The sequence below is a fragment of the Ranitomeya variabilis genome, chromosome 2 (genome assembly GCF_051348905.1).
Source record: "Ranitomeya variabilis isolate aRanVar5 chromosome 2, aRanVar5.hap1, whole genome shotgun sequence".
Lineage (NCBI taxonomy): Eukaryota > Metazoa > Chordata > Amphibia > Anura > Dendrobatidae > Ranitomeya > Ranitomeya variabilis.
In genome coordinates, this window is record NC_135233.1 from 55,491,395 (window position 1) to 55,509,567 (window position 18,173).

Here is an 18,173-nt window from a genome sequence, read left to right on the forward strand (position 1 = left end):
AAAACAAATTGAAGCTGAAGGAATTTTTTTGTGAAAAAAAGTTAAATGTTCATTTTTTTTTTAAACATTCCAAAAATTCCTGTAAAACACCTGAAGGGTTAATAAACTTCTTAAATGTGGTTTTGAGCACCATGAGGGGTGCAGTTTTTAGAATGGTGGCACACTTGGTTATTTTCTATCATATAGACCCCTCAAAATGACTTCAAATTTGATGTGGTCCCTAAAAAATATTGGTGTTGTAAAAATGAGAAATTGCTGGTCAACTTTTAACCCTTATAACTCCCTAACAAAAAAAATGTTGGTTCCAAAATTGTGCTGATGTAAAGTAGACATGTGGAAAATGTTACTTATTAATTATTTTGTGTGACATATCTCTGTGATTTAAGGACATAAAAATTAAAAGTTGGAAAAGTTATATCGAAGAAATTTTACCACTATCATGAAGTACAATATGTCACGAGAAAACAATGTCAGAATCACCAGGATCCGTTGAAGCGTTCCAGAGTTATAACCTCATAAAGGGACAGTGGTCAGAATTGTAAAAATTGGCCCGGTTATTAACGTGCAAACCACCCTTGGGGCTTAAGGGGTTAATGGAAAGTTGAGAGGAAGGAAAAAGTGTATTAGAAAACGGTGCACAAGCTACCGGTCTGAAACCTTGATTAAAGTTGTCTGAGCATACAAATCTCCAAAAGTGCCCAAACTTTTGCAGCAGCTCATTTTCCTTTTTGTAATTTTTAAAATGCAAAAGATGGAAATGATTTTTTGCCTAAAATATAAAGGAAATGTGTCATCTTTAACTTTAAGCCTTTTAAAGATTATTTCATCTTCAACGTGCTCATAATAACAGTAATTTTGACCAGGGGTGCCCAAACTTTTATATGCCACTGTAGATGGGTAGTTGTACTCTGCATAAGGAAGACCAATATTCTGCTGCACACCTCGCGACCATTTTGTGAAATGATCCCTAACCCTTCCCAGTCAGAGCCAATTTTCCGTTTTTGCACATCTTTATTTTTCCATCGATCTAGCCATACAAGGGCTTATTGCTGCAGTTTTAAATTTCATCATTTACTTTACCAGAGAATGTGGAAAAGATTCAAACTGAGAAGAAACGTTAAAAAAACCCACAATTCTACCATTTTTTTAAAATAAAATAACCTGCCAAAAGATTATGCAGGTCCGTATAATTAAGGCCATACCAAACTTATATAGTTCTTTTTTTTATATTTGACTGGTTTTAAAAAAATCTGATTTGTTTTGCAAATATCTGAATTCCATAACTTTTTTTTATTTTTCTGTTGATTCTGTGTGAGAAATTGCATTTTGTGTGCCGGGCAGTCATTTTTATTGGCACAAATTTGGGGTAGATACAATTTGATCGCTATTTTTTTGTAGGGAAACGTGGTTTTTCATTACAACTTTTTCTTTCCTTTACAGCATTTATTACCTGGGTGAAATTATTTTATCAAATGTTGTCCATAGACTGAAGAGCTGGCACTTCATATTATAATATAAAGGCACAATTCGGATATAGATAACTGATGATGAAGTGAATGCAAAATTCAAATATAAAACCATTTTGTATTTATAAAGATTAAAATAACCTATAGAAAATAAAATATACAATTTACAAGAACAGAGTGTCCAGAAGAGGGAAGAATGGGTCAATCTATAAATATGAAGTAGATTTATGATATTAAGGTGCTAATACCGCAGTGCTAAAGTGTAAATTAGGCTCTTATAAATAGTCAGTTTGCACAGTATATGGGATCCTGTCAATAAGGCATGAATAGATCCATGTGATCTATGCAGTAAGGATATTACTAATCTACCAGCCAAGGTGACAGAAAAATGTCCAAAGCAAATATAGCGTAAAATCTAAGTAGAAAAATGTCTTATTACAAGACCCAACTACACCAATAATCCAGTTGTGTAGTTGGGACCTGTAATAAGTTATAATAATAGTATGATTACAAGTAGAGCGTTCTGAGCTGGTTTAATGCTTTTATGACATTAATGAGTTTTTCTCTTGTTCCGTACTGCGGTAGGATTATGTTTAGTATGCATCAGGCATCAATGTGAGTCTGGGAATACACTGTACAGATGCATAGAACATTTTTGGCATTTCGGGATTAGTGCAGATGGGAATAGTTATTTGCAAGTTTTATTGCTGAAGTTCAAAGGTAGGTTCAAAAAAGACAGAAGGGCGAACATCCCTTCAATAACTATATCATGATCAGTTATGGGAGGGCACAGCTCTATGGTGCATTACACACACGAAGAATGGAGCAGATTTAGGAAATGCAGAGCCCTAGTCTCCACATAACAGTAAGGAGCGCCGCTCTACCGGGATATTAAATTATCTATGCGCTCACAATAATGTGAACCAGAAGAAGTTCCATTGTGATGAAAAATGCAATTTCTTGGTTACAATGGAAAATAAGGCAGATGTTTCTATTGGGGGTTGTAGCCTTACCTGTTATGAACTGGTGGTTTAGGAGCAACATGGGACGTGCTCTGGAGGAGGTGGTACCTGTACTGACCGCAGTTCCTGAGCTTAACACAACACTAGAAGTAGCCGTGGGATGTTCCTGTCACTCCCTAGACATCTCGTCACAGCCGGAGGACTAACTGCCCCTAAAGATAGAAACAGGAAAGCTATCTTGCCTCAGAGAAAATCCCCAAAGGATAGGACAGCCCCCCACAAATATTGACTGTGAGTGGAGAGGGAAATGACATACGCAGAATGAAAACAGGGTGTAGCAAAGGAGGCCAGTCTAACTAGATAGATAGAACAGGACAGAATACTGTGCGGTCAGTATTAAAAACTAGAAAAATCCACCACAGAGTTTACAAAAATCTCCACTCCTGACTAAAGGTGTGGAGGGTAAATCTGCTTCCCAGAGCTTCCAGCTTAACTGAATAAATCCATAGAGACAAGTGTAGCGCCCCCACTGCCGCAGGGCCAAGGGGTACCCGGTACCGGGCCTCTGAGTCTCTGTTCTGGGGTTGTCACGGTGGCTAGACCCGGCCCGTGACCCTGCTGAGGGGCGTACAGTGAATAAGGGATGTGAATGGTGGTGGTGGTGCGGTGTAGTGCCGGTCGCAGTAAATAACGAGGACACCAGGTTGCAGTCTCTTTACTTCTTTACTGAAGGTCCCTGGGTCCTCAGTCCGGAGTCCGGTTCACCAGGCTGCGCAAGTCCGGCCGGTCCAATGGCACCTCCAGAATTCTCTTTGCAGGTGGAAATCTGTGCCTTCCTGCTAGCGCTATGTGTTGTGGTCCTCCCCTGCTGTGCTTACGGGATAGTACCCCACAACTGTTGTGTCTGTTTCTGATGTTCCCTCACAACTCGTTCGGATGATGTTCTTCTCCTCCGTCCCTCCCTGATGTGCTGGTTAGGACAGCACCCGTATGACGAGTAGGCTCGGAGCTCTTCCGGGACCCTAGAGTCGCCCTCTCCTAGTGTGCCCCCCATGTCTTCATAGGTGATGTATGTGAGACAGCCCGCCTTAGACTGACTGTCCTGCCGTTGGTTTGAAGTATGGCTTGGAACTCTATACTTCCTCGGCGTTCCGGCCACCGGTGAATTACGCCTCAGTAGGATGTTGCCTCGGTCTTACAGCACAACTCCTGCTGGAATTTCTCCTCTGTTGATCTCATTTCTCACTCAGCACAATATATCTCGCTTCTTATCCTTTCTTAGGGCACCGCCGCTATCCTGAGCAGGCATGGTCCCGTAATGTTCTTTCCAATTGCCAGGCCTCTGTCAGGATCCCACCCCTGACAGGGACCCTACCGAATCTTCCCCTACAACACCCTCTGCCACAAGGTGTTGCCTTGTTCCAACCCAGTCAGCTTTCTCTCCAACTTCCTGCCTAACCCCCAGTTTTACCAGTATGTGAGGAGTGGCCTAATGAATAGTACCCTTAGCTCCCCCTGGAGGCCCGGCTGTGAAATGTATTGGTGTCTGTGATACCTGGTCAGATGAACTCCTTCAGTGCCATCGGACGTACCATAGCCCCCCATAGTGGCGGAGCCACAGTACTGCAACGACCAGGACTCTGGGGCGCTGCACTCCCCCCCGGTTAAATCCAGTACTCCGGGACTGGGAAGAAAACAACAATACATGTTAGCAAAAGACATACAATTTTTGTGAGTGCAATAACAATAAGCATACTTGAACAGAGCTTCCCTTTATGGGAGGTGAGGACACTTGAACGTTACAAACATGGTTAATTACTTTTAAATAACTTTACTATAAATAACTTTTCTTACCCAACCGGGTATTCTACTTAGTGCAAATTTCTGAATAATACTTAACATTGCCTTTAAGGATGTACACTCTGAATCCACTAAAGACCTTCTTATAACACATTATAAGGCTTAATTAACTTTTTGCATTCTCCTTCTTTAATTTCTGCAGGACCGCCTGTCCTAATTGCTCCAGGCCTGCTGCCTCTCCCTTCTATTACAGGACCGCTCCTTTTTGCCCGAGCCTACTGTCCTTCCACCACTATACACAGTATAGAACATATCATTTTTCCTTCGGTTTAAGAGCACTGAGCCATCTCTATATGGCTCCTAGGAGGACCCACCACTAACCCCTACGGGTTCACTTCCTGTCCTCATTCTTCTATCAACATCATACATTTTCTTAAAACATTAAACTTCCATCATTACTTTCTTACTGACAAATATGCAGGACGCTATGTCTACCCCTACGGGTCTGCTGCATCTTTCTTCTAACTTTCACTTGTGCAGGACTTCATGTCTACCCCTACGGGTCTACTGCACCTTTCCAATAATTACTTTACTTCAAAACACATTATTAAACATTTCTTTCTTTCAATGAATTGGTTACATATAAGCTGTACATATCAGCATCATCATTAACTTTCTTTCTTCTAAGACATTATTGCCCTCTAGCTGTCTTAAGGCAATACCATTTCTAAGTGCAACGTGTGAACATCCCCTTTAAGAGGGGACCAAGTCTTTATGAGGTAGCGCAGCTTCTTCAGCTACCAGTCCGTACACAGTAAGGACCCCGGTGCGGTATCTTCGCAAAGAGTCCTTCTTGTATATAAAACCAGTAAGGAGCACCTTTAAGAAGGTGCAACTATTTACAAGCAGTTTGTATCATGCACTGTTCATGATTCCAGCAGTTCTTTTCAACAGGAACAAAAAGTAGAAAAACAACCAAAAAGCAATAGGGATCCCGGGTCAACAAAGGGATCCCTTTAAGAGTTAACCCAGGACGGGTTTAAAGCAGCAAAACAGTAGAAACAGTTAACTATTTACATTTTCAGGTTTCCGAGGTTTATCCTCATAGTAGGTTACAAGGCATCAGTTGGTAGCGAACACTCCCTGGCCTGGGAGGATCTGTATTCCCCTTCTCATCCGATGCGGCATCGAGGTCACTAGTCGGTCTTTCAGGTATAATCTGGGTTCGAATGTCAATTTTGGTAGTAAGTTCAGTGGTAGAGATAATGCACTCTGTAGTAGTAGTGCTGGGACTCGTCGGTTCAGAGGTAGTCTTAGTCAGGGCAGCAGGTAGCGCTGCTGCAAGATCAGTCACTGGAACGGAGTCAGTAGCGGTGGCACTAGCAGTCACTGGAGTGGTGTCAATCATCAGGGCAAGGTCGTTCTTCCTACCTGCTTCAGATGCGGTGCCTCCGGTGCCTATCTGCTCCGTCTCCGCTGGGATCTGGAACGCTGGTTGCAGGGCCTTGCGCTGCGGCGCTGTCATCTCTGTTTGCAGCATCACGCTTTCCGGCAGGGCCTTGCTTTCTGGCTTTGGAGCGCTGAAACTTCTTTCTTGCTCCGGACCAGACGAGGCTGCCGACAGACGTCTGGTGAGGCTCCCGACGATGGTCTTCTTCCACCCGGCCTCAGTGCTCAGCTGCGTCTGCAGGAGTTGGTGGATCAGCTTGTCCGCTCCGGTCTGCAGGAGGTCAGCGTCAACTGTGGAGGTCTGGCTGCGGTGCCTCTCCGGGTAGCTGGGGGACCCCACGCTCCGGCTCCGGGCCGCTGGCCATGGCGTCCTCCATGTCGCTCGCTCCTTCTTCCTGGTCCTTTTCCCGCTCTCTCCTTCGTGGGCGGTTTAGTTTTCGTTGTCTCCGCCCTCCATTGAGGATGAGGAGGCGGATCTCGGCTGCTGACGGACACGTCCTCAAGGGGCAGAAATACTTAGACTGGGCGGCCATTGCCTTTCACGCTCTTCAGCTTGTTCACACCCACTTCCACGCCCTTCTTCTTCTCCTGCGCTCTCTCTAGCGCTGCAATGGCGGCGGTTTTGGCGGGAACTTCTGGCGGCAAGTGGCAATACACAGTCTTTGCAATAAGTCACAGTCCAAGTACAATAAATCACAGTTCCAAGCACAGTAAATCACAGTTCCAAGGCACACATGACCTGATTCTTCAGGCTTAAGTAGATCCTGTTCGTGACGCCAAGTTGTAGCGCCCCCACTGCCGCAGGGCCGAGGGGTACCCGGTACCGGGCCTCTGAGTCTCTGTTCTGGGGTTTTCACGGTGGCTAGACCCGGCCCATGACCCTGCTGAGGGGCGTACAGTGAATAAGGGATGTGAATGGTGGTGGTGGTGCGGTGTAGTGCCGGTCGCAGTAAATAACGAGGACACCAGGTTGCAGTCTCTTTACCTCTTTACTGAAGGTCCCTGGGTCCTCAGTCCGGAGTCCGGTTCACCAGGCTGCGCAAGTCCGGCCGGTCCAATGGCACCTCCAGAGTTCTCTTTGCAGGTGGAAATCTGTGCCTTCCTGCTAGCGCTATGTGTTGTGGTCCTCCCCTGCTGTGCTTACGGGATAGTACCCCACAACTGTTGTGTCTGTTTCTGATGTTCCCTCACAACTCGTTCGGATGATGTTCTTCTCCTTCGTCCCTCCCTGATGTGCTGGTTAGGACGGCACCCGTATGACGAGTAGGCTCGGAGCTCTTCCGGGACCCTAGAGTCGCCCCTCTCCTAGTGTGCCCCCCATGTCTTCATAGGTGATGTATGTGAGACAGCCCGCCTTAGACTGACTGTCCTGCCGTTGGTTTGAAGTATGGCTTGGAACTCTATACTTCCTCGGCGTTCCGGCCACCGGTGAATTACGCCTCAGTAGGATGTTGCCTCGGTCTTACAGCACGACTCCTACTGGAATTTCTCCTCTGTTGATCTCGTTTCTCACTCAGCACAATATATCTCGCTTCTTATCCTTTCTTAGGGCACCGCCGCTATCCTGAGCAGGCACGGTCCCGTAACGTTCTTTCCAATTGCCAGGCCTCTGTCAGGATCCCACCCCTGACAGGGACCCTACCGAATCTTCCCCTACAACACCCTCTGCCACAAGGTGTTGCCTTGTTCCAACCCAGTCAGCTTTCTCTCCAACTTCCTGCCTAACCCCCAGTTTTACCAGTATGTGAGGAGTGGCCTAATGAATAGTACCCTTAGCTCCCCCTGGAGGCCCGGCTGTGAAATGTATTGGTGTCTGTGATACCTGGTCAGATGAACTCCTTCAGTGCCATCGGACGTACCATAGCCCCCCATAGTGGCGGAGCCACAGTACTGCAACGACCAGGACTCTGTGGCGCTGCACAAGCTGGACTAGCAAAAACATAGAAAGTGCAGAAAGATTAAGTCCACAACAAGTGGACTGCAAAAGAACAAACCAAGGACTTATCTTTGCTGAACTGGTCAGAATATCTGGGAAATCCAAGCAGAGATGTGAATCCAAGCAGGAACCATTGACAACTGGCCCAGGCTGAAGGATAGAGCCAGGATAAATAGCCGAGCCAGAATAAACGATCAGTGGAAGCAGCTGCTGACTGCTAAATCCGAGGAGCAGCAGTACCACTTAAATCCACCGGAGGGAGCCCAAGAGCGAAATTCACAACACTTACTGACTAATAGGTGTCCATGTAATACATAGTCTAATAATAATGCCAATAGGACATATAAGGAAATATGGACTGCAGTTGTACACTGTCCAAAATAAGTGAAATATATAATAGTTAAACATTTCAGAATCCAGGGATGCTCCTAAGAAGAGGAGGAGGTCTTCCGGACTCCATGAATGATTGAAAAAAACTCTCCAAAGACTGCTTTAGAAACTACTCCCCAAACTCTCTGTAGAAGGAGGGTTTCTTGAAGCAGTTTTCATTAGAAAACTTTTATGTGCACATACCTTTAAAGGGTTGTCCAAGTTCGGGGTTCAAGTCTGCAGTCATTCTTTGTGACTGCAAATTTGAGAATCCTCAGACTGCGCACCGTAAGCACTGTGAAGATTCTCTGGTGCCGGGAGCGGGCAGTCATGTGACCTCAAGTATGCAATATGTAGACTTCCGACCACATTATGACTAGACGTGTCCAGCCTCACATCTAGTCAGCACGTGGCTGCATGTATGCAAATTGCATACTTGCAGTCACGCGCCCGCCCACTCCTGGCATCAACATCAGAGAATCCTGACAGCAGGCACACTGCACGCTGTGAAGTTTCACAAGTCTGCATTCACATAACGTGACTACCAGACTTGAATCCCAAGCCTGGGCAACCCCTTTAACATATGCGCTCACTGACTCTTTTTGCTGAGTTTTTGATGCGGAAACTGAGCGGTCACCTCCAGATATTAGATTTTTTTTTTACAAGGATATGAAGAGCTTCTGCTCAGTCACTGCTCCAAAAATTCTTTAAAAAAAACTCAGTGTGAAGATGCCATAACTGTATCACCCTGTTTTTGTAATCATCATGCTTCAGTGTCTCCTCTGTGAAATAAAGACTCCTCTTGTTTACTTTATTCTTGAATCATTCTTAAAGGGGAATTCCACAAACGCCATATTACAGAGTTCGGCGGTGACCACACAGGTGTAATGTACTGTACAATGCATTTATCAAAGCTCTGTCTGGTAACAAACTGTGCATCTGTGTGTCCATCTTGACAGATTTTTATCTGCTGGAAGTAAGTAATAATGATTTTCATTAAATGCATGCAAAAAGCGATTTTGAAAACTGTCCGGAACAGAAACACAAAGTATTTTACAAATATTGTAATGTTTCGTTCCACTAAATTTTGGGTTTATTTGCTGAGACGGGAAAACCCCTTCAAGCTTGGTATAAATTATATTTCTAGAGTGCATGCTTCTTAAGAGATAAAACTATAAAGGGAGTCATTATGCAGAAATCTCCATCTATCTACAGTATGTTGTCATTCGCACAGGGAAGGCAAGATAAGATATTTCACACTGCCATTCTCAAGTGCATTTCCAACTGAAACTCTCACGCTCTCTTAAAACAATTTCTGCATTGACAAATCACTGCACTGAAGAATAAAACTGATTATTTTCCACTTTTTGTAGAAAGCAAGGCTAAGGATAAATCATCAATTGAAAAGTAATGGACCACCGAGTCTTTAATGCTCAAATTACATTTTATTAAATGGAACAAAAAATAAGTTACTCAAACTTCATTGAAACCCCAAAAAAGTAATAAGAGGGGTTTCCCATCCCCAGGATTCTATCCCAATCTGTAGTACGTGTAATAATAATAATAGGACATGAACATAAGATTTCGCTGACTTAGGGTTCTTTAGCGTAAACGACAACTCCAGGATCCATGTTCTTGTGCTACTGTTAGCAGTATTGTCTAAATGTATTAATATGGCCAAGAGTGTCTCAGGACTTGTCTCCCATCGAACACATCCAAGATGTCATTGGTCTGAATCTGAAAAGGCTGCTGCCAGCAGCAGATCTTGATTATTTGCTCAAGTTCATTCAGCAAGGCAGAACATTCCTCTGACAAGCATTAATAAGCTCACTGATGGCAACCAAGTCTGAAAGTGCAGGGATTTATGCATGTGGTGCTCGTACTCCATAGTGAATACATGTTTTAAAAATGTTGTTTCCATTTTTCATCATTTGCCTATTATTAACATGCCTATCCATCCTGTGATTTCCATAATTCCACAACTTTTCTTTCTTTTCCTCCAATGAGGAGTGTATATATAAACCTCTCCACTACCTTTAGAGAACCAGGGAAAATAGGGCATTACCCTAAACCACACAGAAACAAGAATGAATTCCAACACTCGTACACCAACAGGAAAGCGGTTACTTAGTGTACTTATCCACTTTGTAGTGAGAAGAATTTCAGGTCCAGTAATGTTATTAAATTAGGAGACGACTCAACAATGAATATGACCTGTAATGACTAAAAAGAATCAATAAAAATCAGTTTTTATTTATCAAAAAAACACACAAACAACATAAAAATGCCATGCTCACTAGTAGATGAATGAATGAAGGAACAATTTTAATACAATAATGTTAAATGAGGTTAACAGATTGAGCTCAAACAGGAGACACAGAGTAATACATGGGTATAAAAAGGTGAAAAAAGGTTGTTTTGTATATCTTTCAGTTATAAATCATGGATGTATACACCAAGGATGGTCACCGGAGACATATATGCAGTTATATACAGTGTATTTTAAGTTCATTGCCAGAGAAACTTCACCCCTCAAAGAAGCCTATGGGAAACGTACGTTGGGGTATTCCCTCATTCATTATACTATCTTCTAGTCAGCATGACATTTTTATGATGATTGTGCAGTTTGTTTTTTTTTACAAATAAATACAGATTTTTATTGATTCTTTGGCGGTTGCGACTTAGTGGTCTTATCCACTATGTAGTCTATCAGACAGGCAGGAATTGAACCCTCCAGTATCCATAAATCACAAGAAAAATAAAAAGGCATTTACACTTCCACTACCCTATCCCATCGGGAAAATTGGAATTTGTTGATCAGTCTGGGGTCCAACACCCAGCACCGCCACTGGTTATATGCTCTCAGCTCCAGCAACAGCAGCTGAACATCACAGCTCCGACAACTGTTTAATGGATGCTGCTAGGTACTATAGATCAGATCCTATTCAAATGAATATGGAACTTATCTGTAGTGGATGTAGTGCTGACCACTGCGGGAGCTGAAAACAGATGATTGGTCAGGGTGACAGAACCCCTCATGATCCAATATTCATGACCTATCCTATGTATAGCTCATCAATATAGTAATGAATTCCACAACTATGAACAATAGAATTTCTATTTATTCTGTATTAAAATGTTATACATTTTCTGTGGTCTGGAATTAAAGTCTTGTTTTATGCTAAATAATGAGAGCCCAACAATTCACCTTTCATTCTGTATTTTACCTTGAGATCAAAGGAACTTTTTATATGGATTTGTTTCCCTCTAGTTATACTCACCTTCTTAGAAAATAGTTTGAACAGCAACCTTCTAATGATTCTCATTCCCTCTTTTTCCCTTAAGACTTTTTTATTTAAAGTTATTTTTTGGAACAAAATAACCTGAAAAGTATTTGCAAAACTTTTTGATTCTTAATGGAAATTTTAAAAGAACCTGATACGTGATGCCGAATCGTGGGCAGCATGTATCAGGCACTGGCTGTATGAACAAAGCCGGTAGGTTTTACTCTGAAAAATACACTTTAAAAGCCGTTGGGGACCAAGCTGCACTATGCACAGGCGGGTCCCCGGCGGCTTCTCTCCGCCTGCTACCCTGGAATGACAGGTCTCCTTCTACCAATCGCCCAAATAATAACCAGTTAACAACAATAGAAAAAATCATTTAATTGCTGAACGTGACCCCCTTATCCTACACCTGAAGAATTAGCCTCTTGCTTTTGCAGCCAATTTTCATTTTCACACTTTCATTTTTTCCTCCAATTCTTGAAAGAGTCATACCTTTTATTATTTTTCCATCGATATAGTCATATCAGCGCTTTTTCTTTTCTACACAAATTGTAGTTTTGAAGAACACCTTCCATTTTACCATACAATGTACTTAAAAATGGGGGGAAAAATTGAAGTGGGATGAAATGTTGAAAGAAAATGCAATTCCACACTTGTTTTTTTTTTTTTTGCTTTTAAGCCTTTCAATGTATAGTAAAAAAAAACACCCTGTAAACATAATTATCTACATCTGGAAAATTACAGCAATTCCAAATTTGCATGGATTTTTATTTTTTTAAGTGGTGAAAAAAATCAGAAGTTTGAAAAAAATAAAACCCTGGTTTGCGGCCCCATTCAGTGGCACTAATTCATATGTAGCTTCCAGCTGTGGTTTATGCACAGTATTCATCACTTATTGAACCCGTTTTCAAATCCATGGTGGAAAGATCTGCAGCGCTAAGAACGGCAGAGGGCATTTCTTATTGAAAACAAAGTTGTCATGTGGATTTAAAGGGGTTTACATTTTTTACAAAGTGGACAGCAAACGCTGTTATATAAAATAACAAAGCCAGCTCCTACTGACCCTTCCCTGCTCCAGCACCGGCTCTCCAGCTCTAGTTTTGCCTTTGTGTTTTGGCTGCTGAGCATGGTTATTGGCTATAGCAGTGATGCACGCTGCTCCACTGCTGCAGCCAAACCTCAGAGACCGGAGAGGCGGCAGATAACCGGTGGTGGAGCAGGTAAGGGTTAGCACTAGGTGGCTTTGTAATTTTACATGCATTGGGGGTCCACTTTCCTAAAAGTATAAAACCCCTTTAAGCACAAAATACATGTTAAACATACCCTAAAGAAATAAACTATTGGGGAAATATGAGAAAAAGCTCACTATGGAAAGAGTGAATTAATTTGCAGTCATCTCATGTATAGTCACAATAAAGTCATCTTCTGAGCTTACAAATAAACATGCGCCAGCGCTGGCCAAACTTTTTTGAAGGGCTTTCAATCACTGAACAAATTTCTATAATTCAGTTTGAACCAGACAATTAGAGGATGGATTAGGGTCAAATCTATTTAACTAACTGATGAAAGCACAAACATCAGTTCTATGGAGTATACTAATAGGATTATGAAGAAAGGTCACAATGACTTTTATATTTCATGTTTCCTGATTTTAAATTAATCTGGTAGAAATCAGTCCTGGTTGTAGATGTAGAACTACTGTCTCCTTACAAGGTGAGGTCAGCTATGATCTACAGAAGAACAAAGTTTTTGTAAAGGTGAAGAAGATGGCGTAAGGCTACTTTCACACTTCCGTCAGCCCGACGTACCGACGGACGTTGTGAAATAAATGCACAACGGGGGCAGCAGATGCAGTTTTTCAACGCATCCGCTGCCCCATTGTAATGTCCGGGGAGGAGGAGGTGGAGTTTCGGCCGCGTATGCGCGGTCGAAAATGGCGGACGCGACGCACAAAAAAAGTTACATGGAACTTTTTTTGTGCTGACGGTCAGCCAAAACACGACGCATCCGTCGCACGACGGATGCGACGTGTGGCCATACGTCGCAATGCGTCGCTAATGCAAGTCTATGGAGAAAAAACGCATCCTGCGGGCAACTTTGCAGGATGCGTTTTTCTCCAAAATGACGCATTGCGACGTACGTCACACGACGCTAGTGTGAAAGTAGCCTAACACCCCTCTGAAGACCCTTGTTGCTTTATTGTGTGCAATATGTAGAGTATTGCATGTTTTTATCTTCCTGGAGGCTGCAATTCCTGTTAATCAGGGGTCACAGTGATAACTGTAGGGCCGTACCATAGTTGGGGAGGCGTAATAGGGACCAGTGTGTTAGTTTCTGGTTTTATAATTAGTTGATAGTGAGCAGAAGACAAGAAGGACACCCTCAGATGAATGTAGCATTCTGTAGCGCTATAGCATGCAAACATGAAATATATGAAATTTAGGTTGCATTACTGCACTAGAAAATATGAAAAATTGCAGATACTTAGTGCATAAATTGGTCAATTCATGTGTACCCGGTGGCCACAATAAGGCGATTCTCATTGGTGGGAACCTGCCTAATGTGAATCCTCACTTAGGCTAAAGCCTACATTTATATGGGAAGGAAGGCTTGATAAAGAACAACTGTGATCAAAACACGTCTCTTGCTCCTGTTCTTATCCACCATATTTTTTTAATTGTTTTTTGATGGAATAAAGATTACTCTAAAAATTTGACCAGAAGCTAGAACATTTTCCTTTTTTCTCTGCAATTGCTACACATGAGTGGTTGGCTCGTGGTTCCATGAACACTGGACTCCTATAAATTTCAATGGTGAGGTAGCATTATCCTTTTCTGTTTTCTCCGTAATCTTAGATACACAGGCTCAAATAATTTAGACCCAGGAGAAGCAGAAGGAGCCAATAACTGGACTTCGCGAATTTCATCCTCCAATTTTGAGGACACCATGGAAATTACTATACCCTGAGGAAGAATGGAGGAAGGATGTTCTGGAGAAGAAACTGAATCAAGGCTACATGACAAAGCATCAGCCCTAACATTTTTAGACTGTGATGTACCTTGATGGAAAAATTGAATAAAAAAATAAATAAAGACCTCCTGGTCTGTCTTGGGGTTAAACATTTAGCAGAATCAATATAATCCAATTTTTTATGATCCTTCACAACCATGACCTGTTGAATAGTTCCCTCCAAAAATGCCTTGGACAGAACTCCCACCTGATGAAGACAGCATGTCCGTTGAAACGCGTTGTGGCTAAACTGTATCCAGTGTCAGTGTCTCCTTTCAGCGCTCCTGTGACCGATTTGTACCTTTAACCAATGGACAGACCGTGAGGCAGAGAAGTCAGATGATCCGATGTCAGTACCAAGGGAGCACGTAGAAAACCAAAGGAAAAGACAAAGGGGCCAGTCAGTCAAAATACCAGAAGATAGCCAATAAAGGCAAAAGGACAAGATATATGGATAGTCAGAACCCAGTCCAAAGATCAGGCAGTGGAAGATCAAAACTCAGAATGATCAAATCAGGCAAACACTCACTAGGAAGCACAAACTACATCTGGCAGGGATAAGAGGCAAACAGCTCAGTTAAATTGCTTTGGCAATCTCCAGAACAGAGAACACCTGGAGAAAGTCCCGCACCTCCCAGTCCCAGATTGGACAGTCAAGCTGTCAATAAAAGCACCAACAGCTCAGCACACCCATCACAAGATTGGACAGTCAAGCTGTCAATTAAAACACTGACAACTCAGCATGACCCAGTTTCTGTAGGACCGCAAAACAATCAATCATTGAGCAGAGGAATCGTGACAATATTACTATACAGTTTCCTGACTCATTTCCCAAACAGCCACCCATTCACGCTTTGGTGGATTTATAACTGGCTCAGTGATTGTACTCAAAGAGTGATAATAAATGGTTGCACATCAAATAGGAAAAGTGTTTCAGGTTCAACGTTTTTATAAATGATCAAAATAAGGGAACTGAAGGTAAATTAATCAAATTTGCAGACAATGCAAAGCTAGGAGGGACAGCTAACACTAGAAGAAACAGAAAATATTCAGAAGGATCTAGATAAGCTTGAACAATGGGCAGCAACTAATAGAATGGTACTGTATTTAATTTAACAGGGAGAAATGCAAGATTCTACATCTGGGCAAGACAAATGAAAATTACATCTATAGAATGGGAGGAACAGAACTAAGCAAAAGCTCATGTGTAAAAGACTTGGGTATACTAATAGATCACAGACTGTACATGAGTCAACAGTGTGATGCAGCAGCAAAAATGGCAAACATAGTTCTAGGATGTAATAAGAGAAGCATAGAGTCTAGATCACGTGAAGTCATTATCCCCCTCTACTCCTCCTTGGTCAGGCCTCATCTGGAATATTGTGTCCAGTTTTGGGCACCACATTTTAAAAAGGACATTGAAAAACTGGAGCAAGTTCAAAGAAGAGTTACTAGGATGGTAAGCAGACTGCAAAGTACAAGGAATGGTTAAAGGATCTGAGAATGTTTAGCTTGCAAAAAAGAAAGCTAAGAGGAGACTTAATGGCTGTCTACAAATATCTGAAGGGATGTCACAGTATAGCGGGATCATTATTATTCTCATTTGCACATGAAAACACAAAAGGCAATGGAATGAAACCGAAAGCGAGATATTAGAAAAAAAACTTTTTGGCAGTGAGGTTGACCAATGAGTGGAACAGGCTGCCACGAGAGGTGGTGAGTTCTTCTTCAATGGATGTCTTCAAACATAGGCTGGACAGACGTGTCTGAGATGGTTTAGTGAAGCCTGCATTCAGCAGGGGGTTGGACACGATGACCCTTGAGGTCCCTTCAAACTCTAACATTCTATGATTCTATGATTTATAAGCGATACTTTACCCTTCTAACAAATAGGAAGAGACTTATCTGTGTCTACAAGACTTTCTGCAAACTACTGAGGTTTGTAAGAATATGACAGATGGTTGTGTCTGGGACATTTGTCCTCGACCATTAGCTCACAAGAAGTCACAGTGTTTAGTCCATATAGAAAAACGGGTGGAGTAGGTGGAGTACTAATCAGGGAAATTGTCAGCTTAACTTAATGATGGTACTCAGCAATAAAACCAGTCCAACAATATGTTCCAAGGAAAGTAAATATGCGGCTCTCACCCAGTTATATTAAATGGGTTGTATCAAATTTTGGAAGTTATCTCCTATTTATAAGATAGGGGATCATTTCTCAATCCTTGGAAGTCCAACCACTGTTTCCCAGAACCAGGCCAATGTGAATGGAGTAGAGTTGAATGGATGAAGCCAAACTCACATTTGCCTGTTTTTCCAAGTAAATTTTATTTAATGTCCCTAATTATGCTTTGGTATTTTGCCAGACGCCAGGGTATAATATACATAAAATAAAAAATACTTATATTCTCCTTACCATTTGACTCTCTGGACTCTCCGATCATCATCATCACCCGTCTAGTCCTGATCGCATTTTTTCATCTCCGCTACTCATGTTGAAATCAAGCCTGTCACACTGAGCTGGGACTTACGCCTCTGATGAGAGCCCTACGCAAGCACATGAAAGGTGATAATATCATGATGACACAATGTGCACCATGACCTTATAAATGCACTTGCACCGCCTCATCAGAGCTGGAAGTCTAGGCTCAGTGTGAGAGATCCAGAAATTTCAGCGCAAGGGGATCAGAAGATCCGATGAGAATGGGTGAGGATTGGTGATGGTGATGAATGGAAACGCTGTAGAAGTGAATATAAGGATTTTTTTTTACCTTTTGCTGCCCTTTACTGTGGCGGGAGTGAACTACAAAAAATATACATTTTGCCTAATGTATTTTTTTGTACAATTATATTCCATTTGGATTTATTCACTCATTTCTAGAGTGTAGGTCGATTATATATATAGCTGCTCCATTCATTCTTAAAGGGAGTGCCAAATGCTGAAGAATGAAAGGAGCAGAGGAGCTCATGGCCAACCTACACTCCATTCAGAGTCCCAATTGTTGTGGAAATCGGTGGGGTTCCAGCAGTTGAACCCTCAGTAATTGGGAGATTACCCTCTTATCTTATGTTAGTTTGTTTATTTAATCTACTGTATATAAAACCATGGCATGCAAGAAATGGCGGTAAGCAACCTGCTGTCATATTGTCTCCAAACCGTCTTTCATATTGATTAAATAAATAGATTTTTTCATGGATTACTACAATCAGATGATGTTTACTTTCCTTGGAACAGTATCAGGGCTCATGCAGATGTCTGTGGATCTTGGTCCGATCATGGACCGCAATGCATGGACTGGCTGCAGGTTTCCCAAAAGGATCATGACCATTTTACATATTTCTATGAAGCTCTCATGCTCTGGTTAGAAGACCCCCAGCCAGTCCATGCATTGCCGTCTGTCATAGTATTGAGCTCCATGGACGTCTGCATGAGCCTTTATACTCACCATTTGCTTCTATGACAGTAAGGTGTGGTTTGGTCAACATTACCTCTTTCTAACCAACTATTTTGCTATTCGTCCCTTGTGTCCAAGAAACATAACTACGGTATGTATTTTTCAGCCTATCTAGCTGTATTAGGGCTTGTTTTTCGATCTCAAGTTTTTGTTTTGAATAAAAATAATTTAACTTAGCATTTCATTTACTGGAAATCATGAAAAAAAAAATTTTCAAGGTAGAATGCTGAAAAAAAACACAGTTCCGCTATTGATGCACAAGTTTTCACGCAGTCATCAATGTGCTTTATAAAGTGACCCAGGAATTCTGAAGGTTACAGCAATGTTTTATTTTAATTTTTTTACTGCTTTTTGAAAAAAAATTTTTGATTTGGATTCAGTAGTGAAGGAAGAAGGTTCTCCAGCGTAGATTTTCATTAAAACATCAATTTATTGGAGAC